Consider the following 26,791-nt stretch of genomic DNA (forward strand, 5'->3'; position numbering starts at 1 on the left):
TGGCACCCCTGCAATTCTGTCAGATAATACTCAGTTTCTTCCTGAAAATGATTGCAATCACAAATTCTTTGGTATTATTATCTTCATTTAATTTGTCTTCAATGAAAAAACACAAAAAGAATTAAGACCAAAGAACTGTCTGAGGACTTGAGAAACTAAATTGTGAGGAAGCATGAGCAATCTCAAGGCTACAAGTCCATCTCCAAAGACCTGAATGTTCCTGTGTCTTCCGTGCGCAGTGTCATCAAGAAGTTTAAAGCCCATGGCACTGTGGCTAATCTCCCTAGATGTGGACGGAAAAGAAAAATTGACGAGAGATTTCAACGCAAGATTGTGCGGATGGTGGATAAAGAACCTCGACTAACATCCAAACAAGTTCAAGCTGCCCTGCAGTCCGAGGGTACAACAGTGTCAACCCGTACTATCCGTCGGCATCTGAATGAAAAGGGACTGTATGGTAGGATACCCAGGAAGACCCCACTTCTTACCCCGAGACATAAAAAAGCCAGGCTGGAGTTTGCCAAAACTTACCTGAGAAAGCCTAAAACATTTTGGAAGAATGTTCTCTAGTCAGATGAGACAAAAGTAGAGCTTTTTGGGAAAAAGCATCAACATAGAGTGTACCGGAAAAAAAAAGAGGCATTCATAGAAAAGAACACGGTCCCTACAGTCAAACATGGCGGAGGTTCCCTGATGTTTTGGGGTTGCTTTGCTGCCTCTGGCACTGGACTGCTTGACCGTGTGCATGGCATTATGAAGTCTGAAGACTACCAACAAATTTTGCAGCATAATGTAGGGCCCAGTGTGAGAAAGCTGGGTCTCCCTCAGAGGTCATGGGTCTTCCAGCAGGACAATGACCCAAAAGACACTTCCAAAAGCACTATAAAATGGTTTGAGAGAAAGCACTGGAGACTTCTAAGGTGGCTAGCAATGAGTCCAGACCTGAATCCCATAGAACACCTGTGGAGAGATCTCAAAATGGCAGTTTGGAGAAGGCACCCTTCAAATATCAGGGACCTGGAGCAGTTTGCCAAAGAAGAATGGTCTACAATTCCAGCAGAGCATTGTAAGAAACTCATTGATGGTTACCGGAAGCGGTTGTTCTCAGTTATTTTGGCTAAAGGTTGTGCAACCAAGTATTAGGCTGAGGGTGCCAATACTTTTGTCTGGCCCATTTTTGGAGTTTTGTGTGAAATGATCAATGATTTGATTTTTGCTTCATTCTCTTTTGTGTTTTTTCCTTGCAAGGAAATTAAATGAAGATAATAATACCAAAGAATTTGTGATTGCAATCATTTTCAGGAAGAAACTGAGTATTATCTGGCAGAATTGCAGGCGTGCCAATACTTTTGGCCACCACTGTAGGACACCATTCCAGATATCACAGTTCAGTGAGGATTTTATTATGACAAAGTGGGGTGTGGTGTGGCTGTCATAGGAAGGGGACCGTAGCAACCTCCGTGCCTCACACCAGACCAGGTCATGCCTGATGATTAGGTATCGAGCAGAGACTTGTGGGGCCCTCGTAGAGTAGCATATGTAGTGGATGTGAGACCACTGGGTAGTAGTGATGGATAATCTCCCAAAGGACTCTCAGCGAATCCTTCCTTTTACCCCCAAACAACACAAATGAGAAAGCTGAGCAGCCCAGTAGTATAGTTTTGAGTCTCATCCAGGGATACAGCAATATCCGATGCCGGATCCTGGCCCTACGGCCCTGCCAGATAAATAAGGTGAATAAGGGGTTCTAGCACTTTCAAAATAACAATTAATTTAATTAGGCTGTTGCAGACCTTAGCCGATAAGGGCAGCTTCTCCCATCCCTTTATCTTCATCTAAATAAATGATGAAAGAGGAAGAATATTCAGTTTGTAAAAGTTTCCTAGGATCCTGGAGACCTGTTCCACCAGATAGAAAAATTGGGTTACCTACTTTAGTGGCAGTAAGAAGACATATTTAGAGGTGGCCATTAACGCAATGAGAAGGACACAGTATTTATCCAAGTAAATCAATAGGCTAGAGAAAATATCAATCTCATCTATTGTGTACAGAAGGAATACGTCGGCATCTTGTAGGAACAGGAGGATATCATCTGCATATAGACTACTGTAATTTTATCATGTAGCAGGCCATGAATGAAGCTTATGAAATCCGGGAGAGACTCGATAATGGATGCCAATGGCTCCATTGCAATAGCATATGACATTGGGGATAGTGGGCATCCCTGTCGGGTGTCCTGACGTAGAGGAGCATAGTCTGACACATATCCATTGACCCGTACGGGCACCACCAGGTCCTTATATAAAAGTTATTCAGTAAATACAGGTCCAAAACCCATCCTTCGCTTTGTCGCCCAAAGAAACTCCCACTCGATGGAGTTAAAAGCCTTACTGGCATCCAGGAAGATATGCACTCATCCCCCAATTTTCTCTAGTTGACTGATGGGACATAAATAGAGGTCACTTGTTAAGGGCCATTGATTTTTCCAGCATAAACCTAGTTTGGTCCCCATGAATAATTTGAAGGATACAAGACCGCAGTTGATTATCTAAAATTTTTGCTAGGATTTTGACACCAGATTGTAATAATCTATATGAAGCACAGCTTTGGGGATGGTAACAATTATTGCCTCCCACATGCCGCTAGAGAGCACCTCTCAAGAGGTTCTTCAAAGAGAGACTTTAGAACTGGAGGCAAACATTGCATGTATTGTTTGTAATTGTTATTATTGTTTGTCCCTGGTGAGCCTATGAGACTTGTTATTTGGTAAATCCGCTATAACCAATTCTATTTTTTGTTTAGTGATTGGTTGATCTGACGCGCCCCCTGGGCCTGTGTTGTGCAGGGAATACCCGGAGCCGGATCGCTGGGGGTTGTAGTCTCCGTGGCGCTGACCCGGTCCGTGCCCAGGGTGGTCAATTCAGTGGCAGTTTTAGTATTTTGATAATTGTCCGACTACGCCACCCGTGGATTGCGGTCAGTGGGGACCGCCGCTGCAGGGCAGACCGCTGAAGCTGGTATTATGTGTGCAGCTTAGAATGGGATGACTCCCCACGGGAGGAGTATAGCCTCAGGGCAGTTAGAGTGGATGATGGGAGTGATGGTGCACGAGCGTCCCAGTACTGATGGTGCTGGTGCGGCGATGAAACACAGAGACGTGTGGTTGCAGTTTCCAATGCTTTACTCACAGTTCTTTACTGGTCCTAGTCACCTCGGTACCGGCGGTGACTGCCCAAGCCGTGCTGCGTCCACCAGGCAAGGGGCTCGACCAACTCCCAGGCAATTCCAGAGCGTGGCACAGGGCTCCCTTCTATTCCTTTCTCTGGCCGTCCCCACCAGTGACCCACCTTTGTCCAGCTTCATCGGGCCTTCTCTTGGCGAAACCTATCTCCGGTTTCCCTGACCCTATGTGGTATGCTTTCCTGGTGGATGTAGTGAGGGGTCACACCAAGTTGTGGTCACAACCTCCGGTCTTTGGCTGAGGAATTTATTGCCTCCACCAATTTGGGTTTCGGTACCCTGTTCTGCCAACCAGTCACCCGCAATCTCCTGGGCCTATGGGGTTCCTTCTTCTCTCGTGTCTCTGGGCCTCTTTTGAAGTTCCTTTTCTTCTTTCCTTTCTGTTCCTTTCTGTTTCCGTTCTCTCTGGCTCCGGCCTTCACCCTAGGCCTGCCTCGTGGAGCTGGGCCCAGACTGAGCCACAGCTCCCTGTCAGCCCTCTCTGGCTGAACTCCTTCTCTCCTCTGACTGTCTGAACTTCTAAGATGGTGCCCACCTTATATACCTCCCTCTATGTGTGAGCCCAGGTGACTAGCAACCAATGGGCTCCTACCTATGCCCAGAGACCCACCCCTATCTGCTCCTACACCACTGGGTGTACTTTCCCCTCCCCACTCCAGCCAGGGACAGATTCTGTCGTGCCTGCACTTCTGTGGGAGCACCGTTGAGCTGTCCCTCGGAAATGGGGTGTGTGTGGTGCATGCAGCCTACCGAGTCCTGGTCCACAATCCATCCTTACCCGGGAGTGGAATATCACACCTCTGGTTTGAGGTGCAATACCCCTGTAGCAGCCGAGCCCTCGGGGTGCTACAGATCTAACAAGTCTCTTGCTTCCTGATTCAGGGAAGGAACAAATACCTGTGCCGCTTTTGAATTTACAAGGGAGATTGTATAAATAGTCTGCTGAAAGTACACAAACTTAGCTAGCACCCTCTTAAGTTCCCCTCCCACTCTTTCGGTCCCCACCACTCCCTCCCTTCCATCCTTAATCACTGTAATAACCAAAGGCTCTGAGGTGCGAATTGCCAAATGAGCTAGCAGCTTGAAAAAGTTATAGCCGTTTTTCAAAATATCCTGTCTCATATAGAAAGAGCTACATTGCTCCTTTTCTCTAATCAAAATTGACCATACCCTTCAGGGATAAGGGGGCATCCATGACCATAGTGAGGCATGGCATCCGAGTCCGATCCCTATTCTTGTCCCAGACATAATACTGTAGAAGTCCCCAAACCAGAACACCAAAATTATGCTGTAACATAACTCAGGTGTAAAAAGTGGGGAAATATATATTCCTAATAGACTATCAAGAGGTGTAAATATTGTGTAGTGTTCAAATATGTATCTGTCCTCTTTGTAGATTTCAAGGTCATGTGGTGGGAAATTTATAGAACGTCTAACAAGGATCAAAACTCCTAGAGTATATGCAAAAAAAAACTGAGCATTATGCTCAGCCCAACCATGACTTCTTAAAAAAGTGTTTTGGAACAGACTAAGGGGGTATCCTGCAGGCTTTTTTTGTTTGAAGATATCTTAATTTTAAGCTCCTCCTATCCTTATCTCCAAGTCCCTGCACATTCCACAAGAGGGAAGTGACAGATTTACAGCTACACCGATGGGGCTTTCATATTTCAGCCATGTGAATAAATAAGTGAAACTTATCAGGATGACAGTCCTACCCGGCCTGGCCCAGCTAACCACACCTCTGAGTGAAGTAGTAAATCGAACAGCAAAGACATCAAAAACATCACTAACCTCAACCCTCCCCATCTCACTCACCGAACACAGTGAGTCCTGCATCATATTTTTATAGTTCAGATAATTAAACACTCAGCTATATGAAATGTTATTTTTATTTATTTTTTTAGATTTTGCTTTTTGCATTTTTCTGTATATTTTTCTCCTCTACTTTTATAGTTCTACTAAACATTTATTATATGGTTATTTGTCCTGTATTGTCTAGAGTCTTAATTACCTTACAAAAGGTCTGATAATTGAATTAGCTCAGTTACCATCTGCAACCTGAATGTTTCCTTTCAGTGACAGTAAGCAGAGCAAGACATGTGGGGTGGATCTCATGTATACATAAGGCGTACATTAGTATTTCTGGCCTGCATCTGGTGGGGGCATGTGTGTATTTGTTCCTCTCTGCAGGGGGAATCCCTAAATATACAAAACCCTGAGGACAGGCTGGAGACTTGCTTCTGGAACATTCTTCATTCTTTGAACTAAAAACAAATGTTTAAGGGGGAGGGTGTGAACACCTCTGCCCATCCAGGAGACTTATCCCAAGAGGGGGAGAAGAATAAGCCACATGTTTAGTGAGACATAAGATAGATCCTTTGTGGGATGCTGATGCTAAGGCCAGCACCCCAGAGAGACTTGAAGAAATTCTGATTACCCTGCAAAATATTGCTGGAGAAGCCTATACGAAGAAGCATCTGGAGCTGCACTGCCATATCGATCTCTAAGCGGAGGATTGTGACCCTCATCTCCTGGGGCATTTATCCCATTACTTGGCTGTATCCGTGTTCCTGGACTATTTCATTCTCTGTGTGGTAGATTGTTTTATAGACCTTTGTATAAAATAAAGGCTCTTGGGACTGTTCACTCATTTCTCACTCTGTTAATTGTGTGATACCGGAGTAGGACCCTGTGACAAGTTGCATAGGCTTTTCCCTTGTTAATCCATCATCAATTAAACAGGTAAAAGGTCTGGAGCTGATTCCAGGTGTGGCATTTCCATGTAGCCAAAGCAGTTTTTAATGGAAGAGAAACAGACCATCATTATGCTGAAAAAAAAGAATAAACTCCATCAGAGAGATAGCAGAAATATTAGGAGTGGCCAACAGTTTGGTACATTCTGCAAAAAGAAAAAAGAGCGCACTGGTGAGTTTTGGAAGTCAAAAAGGCCTGGACGTCCACGGAAAACAACAGTGGTGGATGATCACAGGATCCTTTCCAATGTGAAGAAAAACCCTTTTACAACATCTACCCAAGTGAAGAACACTCTCTAGGAAGTAGGTGTTTCAGTTTCTAAGTCTACCATAAAGAGAAGACTTCATGGGAGCAAATACAGAGGGTTCACCACCCCAAGGTGCAGATCATTAATCAGCCTTAAAAACAGAAAGTCCCGATCAGACTTTGCCAAAAAACATCTAGAGAAGCCATCCCAGTTCTGGAAAAGCATTCTGTGGACAGATGAAACTAAGTTCAACCTGTACTAGAATGATGGGAAGAAGAAAATATGGAGAAGGCTTGGAACGGCTCATGAGACAGTGTGATGGCCTGGGCATGCATATGTAAGAGGGTGTATAGAGATATGTGTGTTGGTGATGACTGTGAGTGGAGGCCACACCTGTAACGATGACATCTGACCACTAGATGTCAGTGAAACTCACTATTGATCTAAATTTTATTAAGTGTTAACAAAACAATACTTGAATAATTTTATGAATGCTGCGATGCAAATAATAGACGAACTGTGCAGTGAAAATGCAATTTTGCTGCTTGAGTTATAAAATACTTTCATTGCATCATTGCTCCGCCACTCAAGCTGAGGATGGATAAAGTTTGTTTGGTGGAGAGGGGTTGGGTTGCCAGGAAGATGCAGCTGGTACGTGATGCGTGTGGTCTGAGAGCTCCTGGTGGATGAGAAAAAAAAGGAAGGTCCGGAGTAGGCGAACCTGGTTCCCCCTTGGAGTGCAGCGGTTTCGTGCTCCTGTGATTGGTGACGTCTGGGACAATAATCCTCTATTTCTGTTCGGTGAAGAGCGCTGGGAAGTGCAACAGTGGGATAACATTGAAAAGAGCCGGCTATCTTGTGAAGTGTGACACGGCGCCCGCGGAAGGTAAAGCACCCTATGTTTTAAACAAGGATGAGGTACCTCATGTTCTTCTTCTTATTTTAAATTCTCCCTGACCGGTCCAACAAGTTAGTTAGGGTCAGTTAGGTGTTGAGACCAATCTAAATGACTAGTCTCTATGAGACGGTGTCAGTGAGGCACGAACTGTTGATAGCGCGGTGCGAAGTTCAGAAAGGCCACAGTCCGTGGTGAAGCTCCCAAGGCACCCACTGTTTGGATTGAATTTCCCGCAGAATTTGCTATCATCTGTGTTCTTGTAAATGGGAATTGAATATGGTTGTTTATTTTATATATTATTCCTGTTAGGTGAACTTGGGCTGTAATACGCCTAGCTGTAAAGCTAAGTTTGGTCATATTGGGATCCAAGAAAGTTTATGGATTGGGAATAGTATTAAGATTGTGAACCAGGAGAAAAGACACATATTACGGCTTCCCCTTAGGAACTAGCCCTGTTTAAGTCCGGACACATTTAGGGGAGAAGGGTGGCATTATTGGCCCAAGGGAAGACATCCCCTTACTGGGACCAGGGATATGTGGCTGTTCTGGTAAGAAAAATAAAACACAATTCTTTTGTACGAGTTGTTGGATTAAAAATTTTACTGTTTATTTTATTCACTTTTCTTCCCCATACAAACAGGGGCGAGTTTTGTTACAATAAATCTTGTTATTGTTTTACCACCATTTTTCTTTTGAGCTGTATAAAAACGGAATCTTACCCCCGCCGTTAGTAGTCGGGGCCTTTTACACATGCATGGCTTCCAATGGCACTGGGTCACTAGTGTTTATTGATGATGTGACTGTAGACAGAAGCAGACAGATGAATTCTGAATTTCTACTTACATTCAACCAAATGCAGCAAGGTTGATTAGAGTCACAGTACAGATTGGCAATGAAACAAGACATACTGTGAAAGCAACCCAGGTTTTTTTTCAGGCAAAGAAGTGGAATATTTTCAGCAGTGGCAAGTCATTCACCAGATCTCAACCCCATCGAGCATGCATTTCATGGCTTCCAGACTTCAGGCATTGCCTGCAAAGGAACCTCTACAAAGTATTAAATATGAACATTTTATTTATGGTAAAGTTAATTTGTCCAATCACTTATGAGCTCCTGAAATGAGGAGGATTTGTAGAAAAATGGTTGCAATTCGTTTCACGGGATATATTATAAAGTCTGTATTTGACTTTCATTTTTCTAGTCAGCTTTCATTCCAACATATTAATACAAAAATTATTAACACTCTATGGGAGTTAACACCCAAGAGTTTCCATAATTGATCCCATGTCTCTAAAGATTATTTTTAGAAATTAACATTGCATTGTAATCCTGAAGCAAATATGCCACTTGCACAGATTATCTAAATATGTATTAGATAGGATTCTATGGTGTTTTATGCTGCGTTCAGTTGATCTTCTTGTAGTTCAGGTTTTGGAGATGTAAAACAAACTTCATTAACCCAAAGATTGAAATGTTTATCTTCTGACTTGTTTTTCAATGTTAGTAGAGGAGTGGCAAGGCATAGAGGAACCGGTTACATATAGATATAAACATAGTTTCATAGTTTTAAGATTAAAAGAAGACATAAATCCAATAAGTTCAACCTATGACCTAATATGTTGATCCTGAGGAAGACAAAGTGCCCATGAGGCAGATGCTAATTGCTCCATATTAGGGGAAAAATTCCTTTCCAAATCCACATACAACAATCAGACTAGCTCCCTGGACCAAAATCTAGTTCTCATATAACCTTCAAAGCTGTAATATTATTTTTTTTCAAGATGGTATCCAAAGCCTCCTTGAACTTGTTTAGTAATTTTGCTGACACTGTCATTGTTGCAGGTCTAGGTGTAAAAAGATCCTCAGAAACATCTCTGTACTGTCCATTCATATATTTGTACATTGTAGTAAGATTGCCCGTTAAATATTCATTTTTCCAAACTGAGTACTCCCAAGGTGAATAACCTGGACATAGATGCACACTCTCACAAACTTTAAACTCCACAAAATAAAAGAAAGCCACCAGGGAGAGTATCAAATCAAGTCTCCGACAACAAGAGACATAGTGGCTTAATGGCAAAAAAAACTTTACAGAACTGACCAATTCGCCAATAATTCTGGTGGTATGTTGGGTAGCTTGCAATAGCACTTTTCATGTGCTTCTCTATCTAACCTGTTCTAGGGGTATCTGGACAATAACATTAACAGCACCTCCTCATGCCCTGCACTACCACATCAGGGTCCCCTTCCCAACTTATCTCAGGCATGACAATTGGGTGTCCAGACTGGCCTTCCTTATCTCCAGTCATAGCTCCTTCAAATTCTTTCTTTCTGCTGTTGCAATACATCTCAGACCCTCTGGTCTCAATATCAGCAATGTACCCTATGACTTGACAGTGGATGCTCAGCTTCAGGCACAGATCCCCAGTCAGAGGGTTAGAGCATACCCTTCTTGCATATGGTGGGAAATGCAGTCCCAAAACTCAGGAACACCACTGGTTCACACTAGCAATGCTTACTTTGTTGGATCTGAGGTGAGAATGGCGTCACCTTGGGTTTGTGCAAAAAATGTGACTTTTCAAAGCTTTTTTCAACAGATTTCTGGCGAAAAAGCTGTGATTAATCACCCCCCCTACATAATCCTTAAACATAAATGATAAATACAATTAGCCTGCGGCACATTACTAATATACATAATAATACATAATGACATATTGTATCCAGGGGCATCTCACTAAATTAGAATATCATCAAAAAGTTTATTTATTTCAGTTCTTCAATACAAAAAGTGAAACTTATATATTACAGTGGGTACGGAAAGTATTCAGACCCCTTTAAATTTTTCACTCTTTGTTTCATTGCAGCCATTTGGTAAATTCTAAAAAGTTCATTATTTTTCTCATTAATGTACAGTCTGCACCCCATCTTGAGTGAAAAAAACAAATGTAGAAATTTTTGCAAATTTATTAAAAAAGAAAAACTGAAATATCACATGGTCAGAAGTATTCAGACCCTTTGCTCAGACTCTCATATTTAAGTCACATGCTGTCCATTTCCTTGTGATCCTCCTTGAGATGGTTCTACTCCTTCATTGGAGTCCAGCTGTGTTTAATTAAACAAATAGGACTTGATTTGGAAAGGCACACACCTGTCTATATAAGACCTCACAGCTCACAGTGCATGTCAGACCAAATGAGAATCATGAGCTCAAAGGAACTGCCCAAGGAGCTCAGAGACAGAATTGTGGCAAGGCACAGATCTGGTCAAGGCTACAAAAGAATTTCTGCAATACTTAAGGTTCCTATGAGTACAGTGGCCTCCATAATCCTGAAATGGAAGAAGTTTGGGACCACCAGAATTCTTCCTAGACCTGGCCGTCCAGCCAAACTGAGCAATCGTGGGAGAAGAGCCTTGGTGAGAGAGGTAAAGAAGAACCCCAAGATCACTGTGGCTGAGCTCCAGAGATGTAGTAGGGAGATGAGAGAAAGTTCCACAAAGTCAACTATCACTGCAGCCCTCCGCCAGTCCAGCCTTTATGGCAGAGTGGCCTGACGGAAGCCTCTCCTCAGTGCAAGACTTATGAAAGCCTGCATAGAGTTTGCTCAAAAACACATGAAGGACTCCCAGACTATGAGAAATAAGATTCTCTGGTCTGATAAGACAAAGATAGAACTTTTTGGTGATAATTCTAAGCAGTATGTGTGGAGAAAACCAGGCACTGCTCATCACCTGCTCAATACAACCCCAACAGTGAAACATGGTGGTGGCAGCATCATGCTATGGGGGTGTTTTTCAGCTGCAGGGACAGGACGACTGGTTGCATTTGAAGGAAACATGAATGCGGCCAAGTACAGAGATATCCTGGATGAAAACCTCTTCCAGAGTGCTCTGGACCTCAGACTTGGCCGAAGGTTCACCTTCCAACAAGACAATGACCCTAAGCACACAGCTAAAATAACAAAGGAGTGGCTTCAAAACAAATCTGTAACCATTCTTGACTGGCCCAGCCAGAGCCCTGATCTAAACCCAATTGAGCATCTCTGGAGAGACCTGAAAATGGCTGTCCACCAACGTTCACCATCCAACCTGACGGAACTGGAGAGGATCTGCAAGGAAGAATGGCAGAGGATCCCCAAACACAGGTGTGAAAAACTTGTTGCATCATTCCGAAGACGACTCATGGCTGTACTAGCTCAAAAGGGTGCTTCTACTCTATACGAGCAAAGGGTCTGAATACTTATGACCATGTGATATTTCAGTATTTCTTTTTTAATAAATTTGCAAAACATTTCTACATTTTTGTTTTTTTTCAGTCAAGATTGGTTGCAGAGTGTACATTAATGAGAAAAAAAATGAACTTTTTAGAATTTACCAAATGGCTGCAATGAAACAAAGAGTGAAAAATTTAAAGGGGTCTGAATACTTTCCGTACCCACTGTATATAGAGTCATTACAAACAGTGATCTATTTCAAGTGTTTATTTCTGTTAATGTTGATGATTATGGCTTACAGCCAATGAAAACACAAAAGTCATTATCTCAGTAAATTACAATACTTTATAACAACAGCTTGAAAAATATTTTTAAAATCCGAATTGTTGGCCTACTGAAATGTGTGTTCAGTAAATGCACTCAGTACTTGGTCGGGGCTCCTTTTGCATCAATTACTGCATCAATGCAGCGTGGCATGGAGGCGATCAGCCTGTGGCACTGCAGAGGAGTTATGGAAGCCCAGGTTGCTTTGATAGCAGCCTTCAGCTCGTCTGCATTGTTGGGTCTAGTGTCTCTCATCTTCCTCTTGACAATACCGCATAGATTCTCTATGGGGTTAAGGTCAGGCGAGTTTGCTGGCTAATCAAGCACAGTGATACTGTTGTTTTTAAACCAGGTATTGGTACTTTTGGCAGTGTGGACAGGTGCCAAGTCCTGCTGGAGAATTAAATTTCCATCTCCAAAAAGCTTGTCGGCAGAGGGAAGCATGAAGTGCTCTAAAATTTCCTGGTAGACGGCTGCGCTGACTTTGTTCTTGATAAAACACAGTGGACCTACATCAGCAGATGACATGGCTCTCCAAACCATCACTGATTGTGGAAACTTCACACTAGACTTCAAGCAGCTTGGATTGTGTGCCTCTCCACTCTTCCTCCAGACTCTGGGACCTTGATTTCCAAATAAAAATTGGAACTCTGGGACATTGTGGAGTGTGTCAATAACTGCCTTTTGGATATCTGTCAAGTCAGCAGTCTTCCCCATGAATGTGGAGCCTGCTGAAACAGAGTACGGGACCTTTTTAAATGCTTAGGAAACCTTTGCAGGTGTTTTTTGTTAATTAATAGTGTTGAGCGAACATGCTCAACACTGCTCGGTACTCGCCCGAGCATCACGCTACTCGGGATGTTCGGCGAGCACCGAGCATTTCCGGGTTACTCGGGCGGGAGCTCGGGTCTCTGCCCTGCATGTTTGGCGCTCTTTACAGAGCCAATGAACATGCAGGGATTGCCAGCCAGTCACTGTAATGCCGCAGCCATGTTGTTTGTGGGCATTACAGTGATTGGCTGGCCGCACAGCGTCACCTCGAGTATTTAAAACCGGGCGCCGCCATCTTGGACACAGTCGCTCCGGATCAGACAGTGTAGGGACAGCGCTGCTGATTTAGGAAGAGATATATCCTGCAAAATAGTTAGTGTAGGGTCTGTAAAGGCTGCCAGATCAAACAAACAGTCCTTCTCAGGACTAATATCCATCCCAGGTATATCAGGCAGGCAGGCTGTATAGGAGACGCAGTGGTTATACCAGCAAACGCTGCATTACAGTCCTGTGTGCTGCTCCTGTTGCTGAAATTGCTGGACTTAGCTCCAGGTCCCGGGGGCCAGGAAAAATCCTTTTTTTTAATCTAAATCCTCTTTTTTTTTCCCTCCTTCACAATGTACAAATACCCATCTTATTAACCTTTTGGTGCCCCCCCCCCCCCAAAAAAAAAAAGTGTACCTCTGATTTTTCAGACACAAATATATTTGTTGAAAATAGTCTGGTGTAGGCCAGAGAAATAGAAGTGTGGTTTTGCAGTTCTATGGGCCATTTGTATCTAAAAAAAACAGTTTGAGTGTGTCGCTCACTGTTCAGCCGCAAATATATATATATTTTAAAAAGCCTGGTATACACCAGTAAATTATTACTGTGGTTTTGATGTTCCACGGTAAAACATCTCTATTATCCTGTTTTTGGCATTTTTTGCTGTATAAAAATAATAATAGTGTCTCCCTGATTTTTCAGACACAAATATATCTGTTGAAAATAGTCTGGTGTAGGCCAGAGAGACAGAAGTGTGCTTTTGCTGTTCCACGGTAAAAAATCTCTATTATCCTGCTTTTTGCATTTTTTGCTGTAAAAAAAAAAAAAATAGTGTCTCCCTGATTTTTCAGACACAAATATATCTGTTGAAAATAGTCTGGTGTAGGCCCGAGAAATACAAGTGTGGTTTTGCAGTTCCACGGTACAAACCTCTGTATTATCCACTTTTGGGCCATTTGTATCTAAAAAAAACAGTTTGAGTGTGTCGCTCACTGTTCAGCCGCAAATATATATATATTTTAAAAAGCCTGGTATACACCAGTAAATTATAACTGTGGTTTTGCTGTTCCACGGTAAAAAATCTCTATTATTCAGGTTTTGGTAGTTTTTTCCGTAAAGAAAAACAGTAGTGTCTCCTGACTGTTGTGACACAAAAATATATCTGTTGAAAATAGTCTTGTGTAGGCCCAACATCCCAGTGTGGTTTCGCAGTTCCACGGGTCAAATCGCTGTACTATCCAGTTTTGGGCCTTTGGTATCTAAAAAAAAAGCAGTTTGAGTGTGTCGCTCACTGTTCAGCCGCAAATATATATATATTTTAAAAAGCCTGGTATACACCAGTAAATTATAACTGTGGTTTTGCTGTTCCACGGTAAAAAATCTCTATTATTCAGGTTTTGGTAGTTTTTTCCGTAAAGAAAAACAGTAGTGTCTCCTGACTGTTGTGACAAAAAAATAAATCTGTTGAAAATAGTCTTGTGTAGGCCCGACATCCCAGTGTGGTTTCGCAGTTCCACGGGTCAAATCACTGTACTATCCAGTTTTGGGCCTTTGGTATCTGAAAAAAAGCAGTTTGAGTGTGTCGCTCACTGTTCAGCCGCAAATATCTCTATTTAAAAAAGTGTGGTATACCCCAGTAAACAATAACTGTGGTTTTCCTCTTCCACGGTTCTAATCTACTCTTTATTACCCTTTTTCCATTGATAGTGCAAGTGTAAGCTATTTTACTTCATTTACAATGGGCAAGGCGCGTGGCAAGGGACGTGGAAGTGGACGTTCTGGTGATGGTTCGTGCAGAGGACGGGGCCGTGGCCAAGGTGAAAATGTGCCACAACCAACAGCCACATCTTCTCGCTCCCACTTCTTGACCGAATTACTAGGGAAGCACAGAACAACACCAGTATTGAGAACTGATCAGTGTGAACAGGTTATTAATTGGATAGCAGACAATACTTCCAGTTACCTGGGCACCACCACCTCCGGTCTGTCTTCCACATGGTCAACTCTTAGTAGCCGTGAGTCTCGACCGCATACTCCTCCTCACCCTGATGCTCCTTCCTCCCACCATGCCGAGTGTTGTCAGACAGCAAGTGATCCCACACTTGGACACTCTGAAGAGCTGTTCACTGGTCCATTTCCATATTTGGGCCCCTCGCCTGATACGCTTGAAGTGGTGGAAGAGGAGATCCCATGTTGCGATGCCCAAATATTTGAACAGCCATGGCCACAGGAAGTCGATGTTGGCAATCTGTCACAAGAGGTGGACGATGACGAGACACAATTGCCAGGAAGTGAGGAGGAGGATCGTGGTGCGCAAGTGGAAGAGGAGGAGGTGGTGGATGATCTAGTAACTGACCCAACGTGGAAGGAGGACATGCAGAGTGAGGCCAGCAGCACACAGGGGGAGGGAGGCAGAGTACCCCAACAGGCAGGAAGAAGCAGTGTGGTGGCCGCAGACAGAAGGCAGGCAACCGTTCCCCGTAACACCAACACGAGGGACGTTGCCAGTACAAGCGGTAGGTCTTCCAGAGTCTGGAATTTTTTTAAAGACTCTGCTGATAACCCCAAAAAGGCCATATGTTCCACCTGCCATGCCAGCATCAGCAGGGGTGACAAAACTACCAGCCTGACCACCACCAGCATGATCAGGCACATGGCAGCAAAGCACCCGACTTTGTGGGGCGAAACCCAGGGTCCACGACCAGTGTCAGCGGGTGTCACCACTGCTTCTTCCACTGTTGTGCGTGCAATAGAACCCCCTGTTGTGTGTGCAAGGCAATCCCCTGTCCATACTGCATGTAAAGATGCCCCCTCCTCTCAGTCTTCACTTGTTATGGCAGTTTCTCAAGAAACAGCATCAACGTCCACGTCCCACCGCTGCGTTCAATTGTCCATATCCCAGACCTTTGAACGAAAGCGGAAATTCGCAGCTAACGCCCCACAGGCCACAGTCCTAAATTCGCACATTTCACGACTGCTTGCATTGGAAATGCTGCCTTTTAGGCTGGTGGAGACGGAATCCTTCCGCAATCTTATGGCGGTGGCTGTACCTCGGTACTCGGACCCCAGCCGACACTATTTTGCCCGGTGTGCCATCCCCGCACTACACAAGCACGTGTCCCAAAGCATCTGCCGTGCCCTCAACAACGCAGTTACTGGGAGAGTCCACCTGACAACGGATACGTGGACAAGTGCTTGTGGCCAGGGACGGTACATCTCTCTGACGGCACACTGGGTAAACATAGTGGAAGCCGGGACCCAGTCGGACCTTGGGACGGAACACATCCTCCCCACACCGAGGATTGCGGGCCCTATGTCAGTCAGAGTTGCCCCCACAGTGTACAGCTCCTGCGCATCCTCCTCCTCCTCCTCATGTTCAGCCTCCATCTCAGATATCACCACATCAGTTACAAGCTGGAAGCATTGCAGTACTGCCTCCGCCAAGCGGCAACAGGCTGTGCTGAAACTCATAGGCTTAGGTGATAAACCTCACACTGCTTGTGAGTTGTGGACAGCTGTGAAAGAGCAGGCAGATCTGTGGCTGAGACCGCTGAACCTACATCCCGGCATGGTCGTGTGTGACAATGGCCGTAACATGGTGGCGGCTCTGAGGTGAGGTGAGATCACACACGTACCATGCCTGGCTCATGTGCTTAACCTCGTGGTTCAGCGGTTTCTTAAATCGTACCCCGAGTTGCCAGATCTGCTCGTGAAAGTACGCCGCCTGTCAGCTCATTTTCGCAAGTCGGCTACAGCTTCCGCCGCCCTTGCTGTGTTGCAGCAGCGTTTGCAGCTTCCGGCACACCGACTGGTGTGTGATGTCCCCACACGTTGGAACTCTACCCTCCACATGTTGCAAAGGATTTGTGAGCAGAAGAGAGCAGTTGTGGAGTACCAGCTGCAACAAGGCCGTCGATATTCAGGTCAGACTCCACACATAAGACCTCAGGAGTGGACCTGGATGTCTGACATATGTACCATCCTGACAAACTTTGAGGAGGCCACCAAGATGGTGAGTGGCGATGACGCCATCATTAGTGTCAGCATCCCACCTGTCTGTCTTTTGCAACGCTCTCTGCAGAGAATTAAAGAGGAGGCATTGCAGCCAGAGTATGATGAGATGGATCAAGAAGCCGTAGCGGGCGATTACACACAGCCCAGCCTCATCTCATCCCAACGTGCATTGGGGGACAATGAGGGAGAGGAGGAGGAGGAGGAAGAATAGGAGCTGCTATCATGCGTTGTAGACGGTAGTACCTGTACAAGTGTCGTACCGTCGGTTCAGCGTGGGTGGCCTGAGGACAGGGGGGAGGAGGAAGAGGAGGAGGAGGAGGAGAGCATGGTCAGTCGTCATCTTACCAGTCTGGCACGCATGGCTGACTTTATGTTACGCTGCCTTAACCGTGACCCTCGCGTTGTCAAAATGTTGGGTGACAGTCATTACTGGTTGGTGACACTTGTAGACCCCCGCTACAAGGAGAACTTTCACTCTCTTATTCCTGAGGTGGAGAGGTCTACAAAAATGGGGCAATACCAGAAGGCCCTTGCTGCAGAACTCTTAAAAAAATTCCCATCTGAACACGCTAGCGGCAGAGGTCACAGTTCGTTGCAAAACCAAGGCGTACAGGCGAGAGAGATGCAACTCCAATCCAGCAGAGGCAGGGGAACACTGTCAACGTTCTGGGACAGTTTTCTGACATCCGCCCAGCTTACAGGCCCTGAGGCGCGGGGTACTCTCACAAGGAGTGGAAAGTTTCAAAAGATGGTGAGGGAGTACCTTGCCGATCGTACCAGCGTCCTCCGTGATTCCTCTGTGCCTTTTAATTATTGGGTATCCAAGCTGGACACTTGGAATGAACTCGCTCTGTACGCCTTGGAGGTCCTGGCCTGCCCTGCCACTAGCGTGTTATCGGAGCGTGTTTTTAGTGCCGCTGGGGGAATTGTAACTGATAAGCGCACTCGCCTGTCAACTGACAATGCTGACAAGCTGACCCTTATCAAAATGAACAAGGGCTGGATTGGGCCAGACTTCTCATCACCACCAAATGACAGCAGAGTAACATAAAGTCAAATCCACTGTGTTATTTCGGGAGGTGTATTCACATGCACCGCTTCACACCCACACATGGGTATACGCTTCCTCGTTTCGGCTGTTTAATCTTCTTCTCCTTAACCTCAGCCTCCACCACCACTATACCACCAGGGTGCCAGTATTGCAAGTTCCTCCGTCCTAATTTTTGGCAGCTTTTGCTGGGAAAGCATAAGCAAATACCATGGGACACCCACTCCCCAATAATGGGACTTATGTTTGTAATATGCTGTACTGCATGGCTCTTGTAAGGGGCATTGCAAGTTGCTCCGTCCTAATTTTTGGCAGCTTTTGCTGGGAAAGCATAAGCAAATACTATGGGAGACCCACTCCCCAATAATGGGACTTATGTTTGTAATATGCTGTACTGCATGGCTCTTGTAAGGGGCTTGCAAGTTGCTCCGTCCTAATTTTTGGCAGCTTTTGCTTGCAAGGCATAAGCAAATACTATGGGACACCCACTCCCCAATAATGGGACTTATGTTTGTTATATGCTGTACTGCATGTGACGCGCCCCCTGGGCCGTGTGTACACGTGTGTGGGATACCCGGTGCCGGGTCTCTGGGGTCTGTAGTCTCCGTGGCGTTGACCCGATCCCATGGCTCAGGCTGGCAATCTTTGTTAGGTTTTGAGGTTAATTGTCCGACTGCGCCACCCGTGGATTGCGGTCAGGGAGTACCACCGCTGCGAGGCAGACCGCTGAGGCTGGTGTTGTGTGCGCAGCATAAAATGGGATAACTCCCCTCGGGAGGAGTATAGCCTCAGGGCAGTGAGTGTGGATGATGGGGGTGATGGTGCACGAGCGCAGCAGGAATGACTCAGAGTCTTTGCAGTGCAGTTCAGGGTCTTTACTGATGATTATAAGGTAGACCCTCCCGGGAGTACTGGCTAGCATAAGAGGCCTGGTCAGTCTGTGAGCAAGCAGGAGTTCTCCTGGCCAGGTGGAGTTGTAGGCCTCCCCGTCTGTCTGCACTCTTCCTGGCTACCTTGCTGTAAGCGGGTAGAAGTAGCCCACGTCCCTGAGTGTACCGTGTAGTGCTCACCCGTATGGCTGGTGACTCGGGGCCTTCTGTTAACCTCCGCTCCACGACGGCGGTGCTGGTCCCTTGCTTGTGACTGAGCCTCCGGGCTTCTATGGCCAGAGGACCTGAAATCCCCTGCCGGCTGGTTTCTGCTGCTGGATATAGAAGTCCTCACAGCTTCGGACTCCTGTGTCCGGTTCCTATTGTCTTCTGCCAGGGCGAGCTCTGCTCAGCTTCCAGCCCCTCGTCTTTAGCTCCTAGCTCCTACAGAGCTCCTTGCTGTTACTTTCCCTTGCTCTCACTCTGACTCTGACTGTTCTCTGTTCTCTGACTCACTCAACCCCACCCCAGATCCAGTTTATAAGGGCAGAATTCTCCCCTCCCAGGACTGGGGCAGGAGGATGTTGCATGTTTAAGGGATCCTGACCAGGAAACCTCCCACTTGCTCTCCGACGTAATCTCTATTACTGTGGTGACCAGACCCCTGGGGTGCCACACATGGCTCTTGTAAGGGGCATTGCAGTACCTCATAATTTTTGGAAAGCATTCCATTCACTGCTTAGGCCAACAGTGCACAGGAGACCCAGTTGCTATAAATGGAAAAAAAGGTTTAGTTAACGCCCTCTGACCTCCATGTCTTTTCCAAGGGGCATTGGAGTGCCTCGAAATTTTTGGTAGGCATTGCACTCACTGTATGCCCTATAACTGTGTAGCTGAACCGCTCTTTTTGTTACAGAAACATATCCTACAAGACATATCTGGTTGACTGGCCTGATATTGATGTGAATGGTCCCTGTTCCTCCTGCTCTTTCTCCTTTGCCACTACCTCATTCATCATTTATCACCTGAAGCTTTGCTTTAACGGGAGTCATAGAACTTGGATAGTAGCAGGAAAACATCCAGCAATCCTCTGAGTAGGTAGGATATGCGCCAAAACGCTGACCTCCTCAGGCCTAGCCGCTACTACATACATGCGCTTGCATTACAACAAAACAAAGCAGATGCTAACTTCTATCATCCTCATCATGCTCCTCACCTTGGCACTCTCAACTCCCCTGATGGAGAAGCCAGGGCCCACCGGAGGAGTCTGATAGTCCAGTGGGCTCGGCCAATGCTGCCCTAAAGCAGGCCAGGCTAAGAAAAGTGTGGGAAAGGTTACCAGTACAAATAGGGGTGGCTGGGGACCGAGTATGGACACCCGGCCACCCCCTGGAGGCTGGGGAGCAAGCGGGGACACCCGGTCACCAGGCAGCTGGGGACTGAGTATGGATACCAGGCCGCCGACACAGCCATGGCGTGGTGGCCAGATTCCGCCTCCACATGCCTAAAAGGCCCAATTTAAAGTGCAAGCAAGCAGTATGGTATTGCAGCCTGGGGGTGGGTGGGTGGCAGGCTGCATACTTACGCTTGCATTGCAAGGAATGGGAGAGGTACAATTGAACACTGCTCTGGGACAAGGACTTGAATGGGGATAGTTGCAAGTCTGCAAAGACAGGTGCAAGGTGGGAGGCATCTTCGCATGTACCATGAACAGGGGTTTGGCATGCACACACTACAGCGGAATAGGCTCTCCTTCCCACTAAATGCACTGGGGAGGGTACAGGTAATGTTTTGGTATACGCGCTTAATCTTATGTATAAGGCACACCAGGACAAATAGGGGCGGCTGGGGACTGAGTATGGATACCTCGCTGCCGAAGCAGCCATGAGGTAGTGGCCAGCTTCGGCCTCCTCTAAACTAAAAGGCCCCATTTCAAGTGCAAGCTAGCAGTATGAATTGCAGTCTGGGGGTGGGTGGGTGGCAGGCTGCACACTTACACTTGCATTAAAAGAAAACATAGCAGATGCTAACTTCTGTCATCATCATCATGCTCCTCACCTTGGCACTCTCAACTCCACCGATGGAGAAGTCAGGGCCCACCGGAGGAGTCTGGTTCTCTGGTGGGCTCGTCCAATGCTGCCTAAAGCAGGCCGGGCTAAGAAAAGGGTGTGGGGGGATGTTCCAAGGAGAAATGGGGGCGGCTGGGGACCGTTTATGGACACCCGAATGCCCCCAGGCGGCTGGGGACCGTGTAGACACTCGGCCGCGGGGCGGCTGGGGACTGAGTATGGACACCCGGCCGCCGGGCGGCTGGGGACTGACTATGGATTCCAGGCCGCCAACACAGCCATGACGTGGTGGCCAGATTCCGCCTCCACATGCCTAAAAGGCCCAATTTCAAGTTCAAGCAAGCAAGCAGTATGGTATTGCAGCCTGGGGGTGGGTGGGTGGCAGGCTGCATACTTGCGCTTGTATTGCACGGAATGGGGGAGGTACAATTGAACACTGCCCTGGGACTAGAACTTGCATGGGGATAGTTGCAAGTCTGCATCTTCTGATGCGGCAAGGATCACTTATGATGGGCACACTTTTAGACAGTGACCTGGGAGTCAGAGATGCTTCCAGGGGTCTTCCCCATGCTGTTCCCATGTCTTTTCAGCACTTTATGCATGTGTCACACAGCACATGGCCTGATAAGGTTGTAAAATGTTAAAATGACATTTCCCGGTGAATGCATTTGTCATAGTTGAAAGCAATACAAAAGTGCTAAAACACATAAAAAATGCTACTTGTGAACATAGCCGAAGGTGTGGAGGAGTATTTTTGTTTTTGGTCATTTATTTTAACTTATATACAAGTCTTTTCCCTGGAAAGGATGTTCCTTAACATATTTCACAGGAAAAAAGTTTCACTTTCGTTTTATTGTGAGCCTGTAAAAGTGGCTTAATACCTCTGACCACGTTGTTGACAGCAGTGACCTGGGGGTCAGAAATGCTTCCTGGGGCGATCCCCATGCTGTCCCCATGTCATTTGAGCACTGTCACTATCATTTTGGGCACTTGTTAGGCTTTTAAAAGACTGCCGGGGGTGCCACCGCAAAAATGCTCAAGTCTCCCATAGACTAACATTGGGCTCGTTGGTCGGGTCGAGCACCCGAGTATCACGGCGAGCTCGGCCCGAGCTTCGAGCACCCGAGCATTTTAGTGCTCGCTCAACACTATTAATTATTTTAATTTACTGAGATAATGACTTTTGTGTTTTCATTGGCTGTAAGCCATAATCATCAACATTAACAGAAATAAACACTTGAAATAGGTCACTCTGTTTGTAATGACTCTATATAATATATAAGTTCCACTTTTTGTATTGAAGAACTGAAATAAATTAATGCTATTCTAATTTAATAAGATACACCTGTACATATGACATCTCCCCTGCAAGGAATACATTAACCCCAACATAGGCCGGTAATAAAGGGCATATACAATTAACAAGCAGACATCGTAAAACAAATGCAGATTTCAATCAACGATTGGAGGTCCCTCCACACATTACATTGTGCAAAAAACTTGTTCCCATTCATTGACCTCAATCAGTCTTGTTCTGCAGGGACAGACCTGAATTCTTTGTATACTAGTTTTGCTGTGAAGCGTCTGAATTCTTTGTACGCTACTTTGTACTTTCAGGTTAAAGTTGCTTGTAAAAAGAGCATAAAAGAATGTGATGTAACAGGCTGGGCAACAACATACAGTACATACTGGATGGTGAAAGTTGTCTCTGTAATATATAGTATATGAAGAAATTGCAAGGACTCAGATTGTAAAGCAAAACACTGCATATATTGCATGTAAGACTGAAGTGCTAAAAATTACCAAAGATTCTTACTACTGATACCATCTGCTCACTGCTGTTTCATGTTGACTTTTTAATTATTCTACAGTGGTGCTTAAAAATTTGAGAACTCATCAGAATTTTCCATGTTTCTGCATAAATTTGACCTAAAATTATATCAGACTTTCACACAATTCCAAATAGTAGACAAAGAGAACCAAATAATACAAATGAGTAAAAAATATTAGGCTTTTTTACTGAGGATGTATACTGAGGAATACATCACATATCTGTTAGTAGCAAAAGTATGTGAACCTTTGCATTCAGTATCTAGTATTACCCCCTTGTGCAGAAATAACTGCATCTAAACATTTTCAAAATTGTTGATTAGTCCTGCACATCAGCTTGGAGGAATTTTAGCCCATTCCTCCTTATAAAACAGCTTCAACTCTGGTATATTGGGGGGTTTTCTCCTATGAACTGCTCTGTTCAGGTCTTTCCACAACATTTCTATAAGATTAGGGTCAGGGCTTTGGCTTGGCCTTTCTAAAACTTTAACTTTATTCTTCTTTAACCGCTTCGCGACGGCCCACTGTAGATAAACGTCGGCGCTTGCTGGGCTCTGTGCAGCGCCGACATTTAAAAACGGTGGGTGGTCTCGCAGCGCTCAGGACCCCCAGGGTCCTGCAAGCGCTGCGATTCCGGTGCAGAGCGTTAGCTCTGACAGGGAACATCATCAGTGATGTTAACCCTTTGCTGTCCTCTATATGCCGCGATCTATCGTGATCGCGGCATATAGAAGACAGCAGGAGGAGAGGGGGTCGTCCACTTACCTCTCCGACGGCCCCCTTATACCTTCCAGGACCTGGCGTTGCTATGGCAGCTGGAGGTCACATGACCGCCTCCAGATCTGCCATATATGGTGTCCTGCCTGGCTCAGCCTGCAGCTGAAGCCTGGCAGGACACACTGACTGTGAAACAGTCAGCAAAGATCTCATGTAATGTAATACATGTCTATTACATTACATGAGATCAGTGATCAGAAAAATAAAAATTAATGTCCCATACAGAGACTAAGTAAAAATGAAAAAAAAAGTTAAAAAAAATGTTTTTAAACTGTTAAAAAAAAAAAATCACAAAATAAATAAAAATAAATAAATAAAATATTAAACCAATAAATCCGTATATTTATGCAAAACCAAAAAAAGTACACATATTTGGTATCGCCGAAACAACCCGATCTATAAAACTGTCACACTAATTAACTCCTTCTGTGCACACCGTAATAAAAATAAATAAAAAACGGAGCAAAAAAATATGCTTTTTCATAATATCGCCAAACAAAAAGTGGAAAAAAATGCGATCAAAAAGCAAAATGGAAATAAAAATGGTAACGCTGAAAATGTCATCTTGTTCCGCAAAAAAAAAGCCACCATACAGCTCCATCAGCCGAAAAATAAAAAAGTTATAGCGCTCAGAATAAAGCAATGCAAAAAAAATATTTTTTCTATAAAATTGTTTTATTGTGTAAAAGCGCCAAAACATAAAAAAAATATACAGTAAGTGTAGTATCGCTGTAAACTTACTGACCCGAAGAATAACGCTGCCTGATCACTTTTACCACACGCAGTACGGCATAAAAAAACCCCTCAAAAAACAATTCCTGAATTGTTGGTTTTTGTTAATTTTACCTCCCAAAAAAAAGGAATAGAAAGCGATCAAAAAATGTCACGTACCCAAAAATGGTACCAATAAAAATGTCAACTCGTCCCGCAAAAAACAAGCCATCACATGACTCTGTCGGCCGAAATATGGAAAAATTATAGCTCTCAAAATATGGCGATGCAAAAACTAGATTTTGCAAAAAAAAAAGCGTCTCTTAGTGTGTGACAGCTGTCAGTCATAAAAACCCGATATAAATCTGGTATCTCTGTAATCGCACCGACCCGAAGAATAAAGTAATCTCATCACTTATACCGCACGGGGAACGGCGTAAAAAATAAATAAAACCAATTCTTCACCTGCTACTGATTTGTTTATTATGTCTCCCAAAGATCGCAGTAAGGCTCTGCCCACATTTATCCTGCGCTGAGCACTTACACCAGAGTTTCCGTGTAAATCTCTGAAATACGTGATTCAGATGGAACCCATGACGGAAGATTCCCTGTAATGAGGCAGATATAGGCCACTGTGGATGCCGTCTGGCCTGTGATCCCACGGTGTCATTTGTTTTAGGCATGCATAAAAGTGCGGTTGGCCACAGTTTTGTGCACTTCAGAAAAAAAGGACACCGCTAAACAGAGGCCAGACGGAGTCCAGAGTAACTCTGCTGCCTCATTACAGTGAATGGATCCCGCAGGGGTTTCATCTGAATTACATCACTTGGAAATTTAGATGGAAACCCCAATGTAAGTGCTCTGCCTAGAGCGCCGGATAAATGTTACGTAAAATGTTCCCAATAAAAGCTTCAACTCAGTCCTCAAAAAAAGCTAGTCCCCACTCAGGTCCGTCATCTGTTAAAAATATTCCAAGTTACTGGTAGCAGAAAGGCTCTGGAAAAGCGAAATTACCCTTGCCCCCCAAAAGAAAATCAGAAAATTTTGTGCTCCCAAATCCAAATGCCTATTCTACAATAATTTGTTCTCCAATTGTGAAATCGCTCCGTTCCCCCCAGATCTCGCCGTATGGCTGAGCGGTATGATACAGCCACATATGGGGTATTGCCACTTTTAGAAGAAATTGTGTGACACATTTCGGCACCATTTTTACCCATTGCCCTGTGTGAAAATGTAAAATCTGAGGGTCAAACATTTTTTTGTGGTAAAAATATAATTATGTTTTCTTCACTGCCCAATGGTATAAATTTAAAAATTAAAAAATACTCACTACTTCCCTAGATGAATTCCTTGAGAGGTGTAGTTTACAAAATGGGGTCACTTGTGGGGGTTTCTGCTGTTTCGGCATGTCAGCAACTCTTCAAATGTGACATGGTGTCTGCAACCTATCCCAGCCAACATAGCGCTCCTTTCTCTTCCGAACCCTGCCGTACACCAAAGCAGTGGTTTTCCCCCACATATGGGGTATCGGCGTACTCAGGAGAAATTGCACAACAAATTTCATGGTGCAATTTATCCTGTTACCCTTATGATAATGCAAAATTACGGAATGAAAAACATTTTTTGTGGGAAAAATGTGAACATTTTATTTTTATGGCTCAATATTATAAACTTCTGTGAAGCAGCTGGGGGTGCAAGGTGCTCACCACACATCTAGATAAGTTCCCTAAGGGGTCTAGTTTCCCAAATGGTGGCACTTGTGGGGGATTTCCACTGTTTAGGCACATTAGGGGCTCCCCAAATGCGACATGGCGTCTGCTAATTATTCAAACAAATTTTACATTCAAAAAGTCAAATGGCGCTCCTTCCCTTTCAAACCCTGCCGTGCGCCCAAACAGTGGTTTTCCTCCACATATGGGGTATCAGCGTGTTCAGGAGAAATTGCACAACAAATTTCATGGTGCAATTTATCCTATTACCCTTATGATAATGCAAAATTAAGTGATGAAAAATGTTTTTGTGGGAAAAATGTGAAAATTTTATTTTTACAGCTCAATATTATAAACTTCTGTGAAGCACCTTGGGGTTCAAGGTGCTCACCACACATATAGATAAGTTCCCTAAGGGGTCTAGTTTCCAAAATGGTGTCACTTGTGGGGGGTTTCCACTGTTTAGGCACATCAGGGGCTCTCCAAACGCAACATGGCGTCTGCTAATTATTCAAACAAATTTTACATTCAAAAAGTCTAATGGCGCCCCTTCCCTTCTGAACCCCGCAGTGCGCCCAAACATTGGTTTTCCCTCACATATGGGGTATCAGCGCGCTCAAGAGAAATTGCACAAAAAATTTTGGGGTCCATTTTTTCCTGTTACCCCTGTGAAAATAAAAAAAATTGGGTCTAAAGTAACATTTTTGTGAAAAAAGTTAAATGTTAATTTTTTTCTTCCACATTCCAAAAATTCCTGTGAAGCACCTGAAGGGTTAATAAAGTTCTTGAGTGTGGTTTTGAGCACCTTGAGGGGTGCAGTTTTTAGAATGGTGTCACTTTTGGGTATTTTCTGTCATAAAGAAAGTGACTTCAAATATGATGTGGTCCCTAAAAAAATGTTTTTGTAAATTTTGTTGGAAAAATGAGAAATCACTGGTCAACTTTTAACCCTTATAGCTCGCTAACAAAAAAAAATTTTGGTTCCAAAATTGTGCTGATGTAAAGTAGACATGTGGGAAATGTTATTTATTAACTATTTTGTGTGACATATCTCT

At 44.6% G+C, this 26,791-nt stretch overlaps 1 protein-coding gene across 8 annotated transcripts in view; it reads right to left on the reverse strand.

Moving 5' to 3' along the window:
- The window catches only part of LOC141166004 (pendrin-like), a 254,407-nt gene that overhangs the window by 94,455 nt on the left and 133,161 nt on the right, over positions 1-26,791 (reverse strand). The window contains exon 1 of one of the 8 annotated variants that reach the window (XM_073652194.1): positions 3,189-3,338. The exons of the other annotated variants lie outside the window; for them this stretch is intronic. The gene's annotated coding sequence lies outside the window, so the exon portion shown is untranslated. Of the gene's footprint in view, positions 1-3,188; positions 3,339-26,791 lie in introns of those variants that run through there. 8 annotated transcript variants of the gene reach the window in all.

The sequence above is a fragment of the Phyllobates terribilis genome, unplaced genomic scaffold (genome assembly GCF_046119375.1).
Source record: "Phyllobates terribilis strain yellow unplaced genomic scaffold, ASM4611937v1 Scaffold_11__3_contigs__length_659146591, whole genome shotgun sequence".
Lineage (NCBI taxonomy): Eukaryota > Metazoa > Chordata > Amphibia > Anura > Dendrobatidae > Phyllobates > Phyllobates terribilis.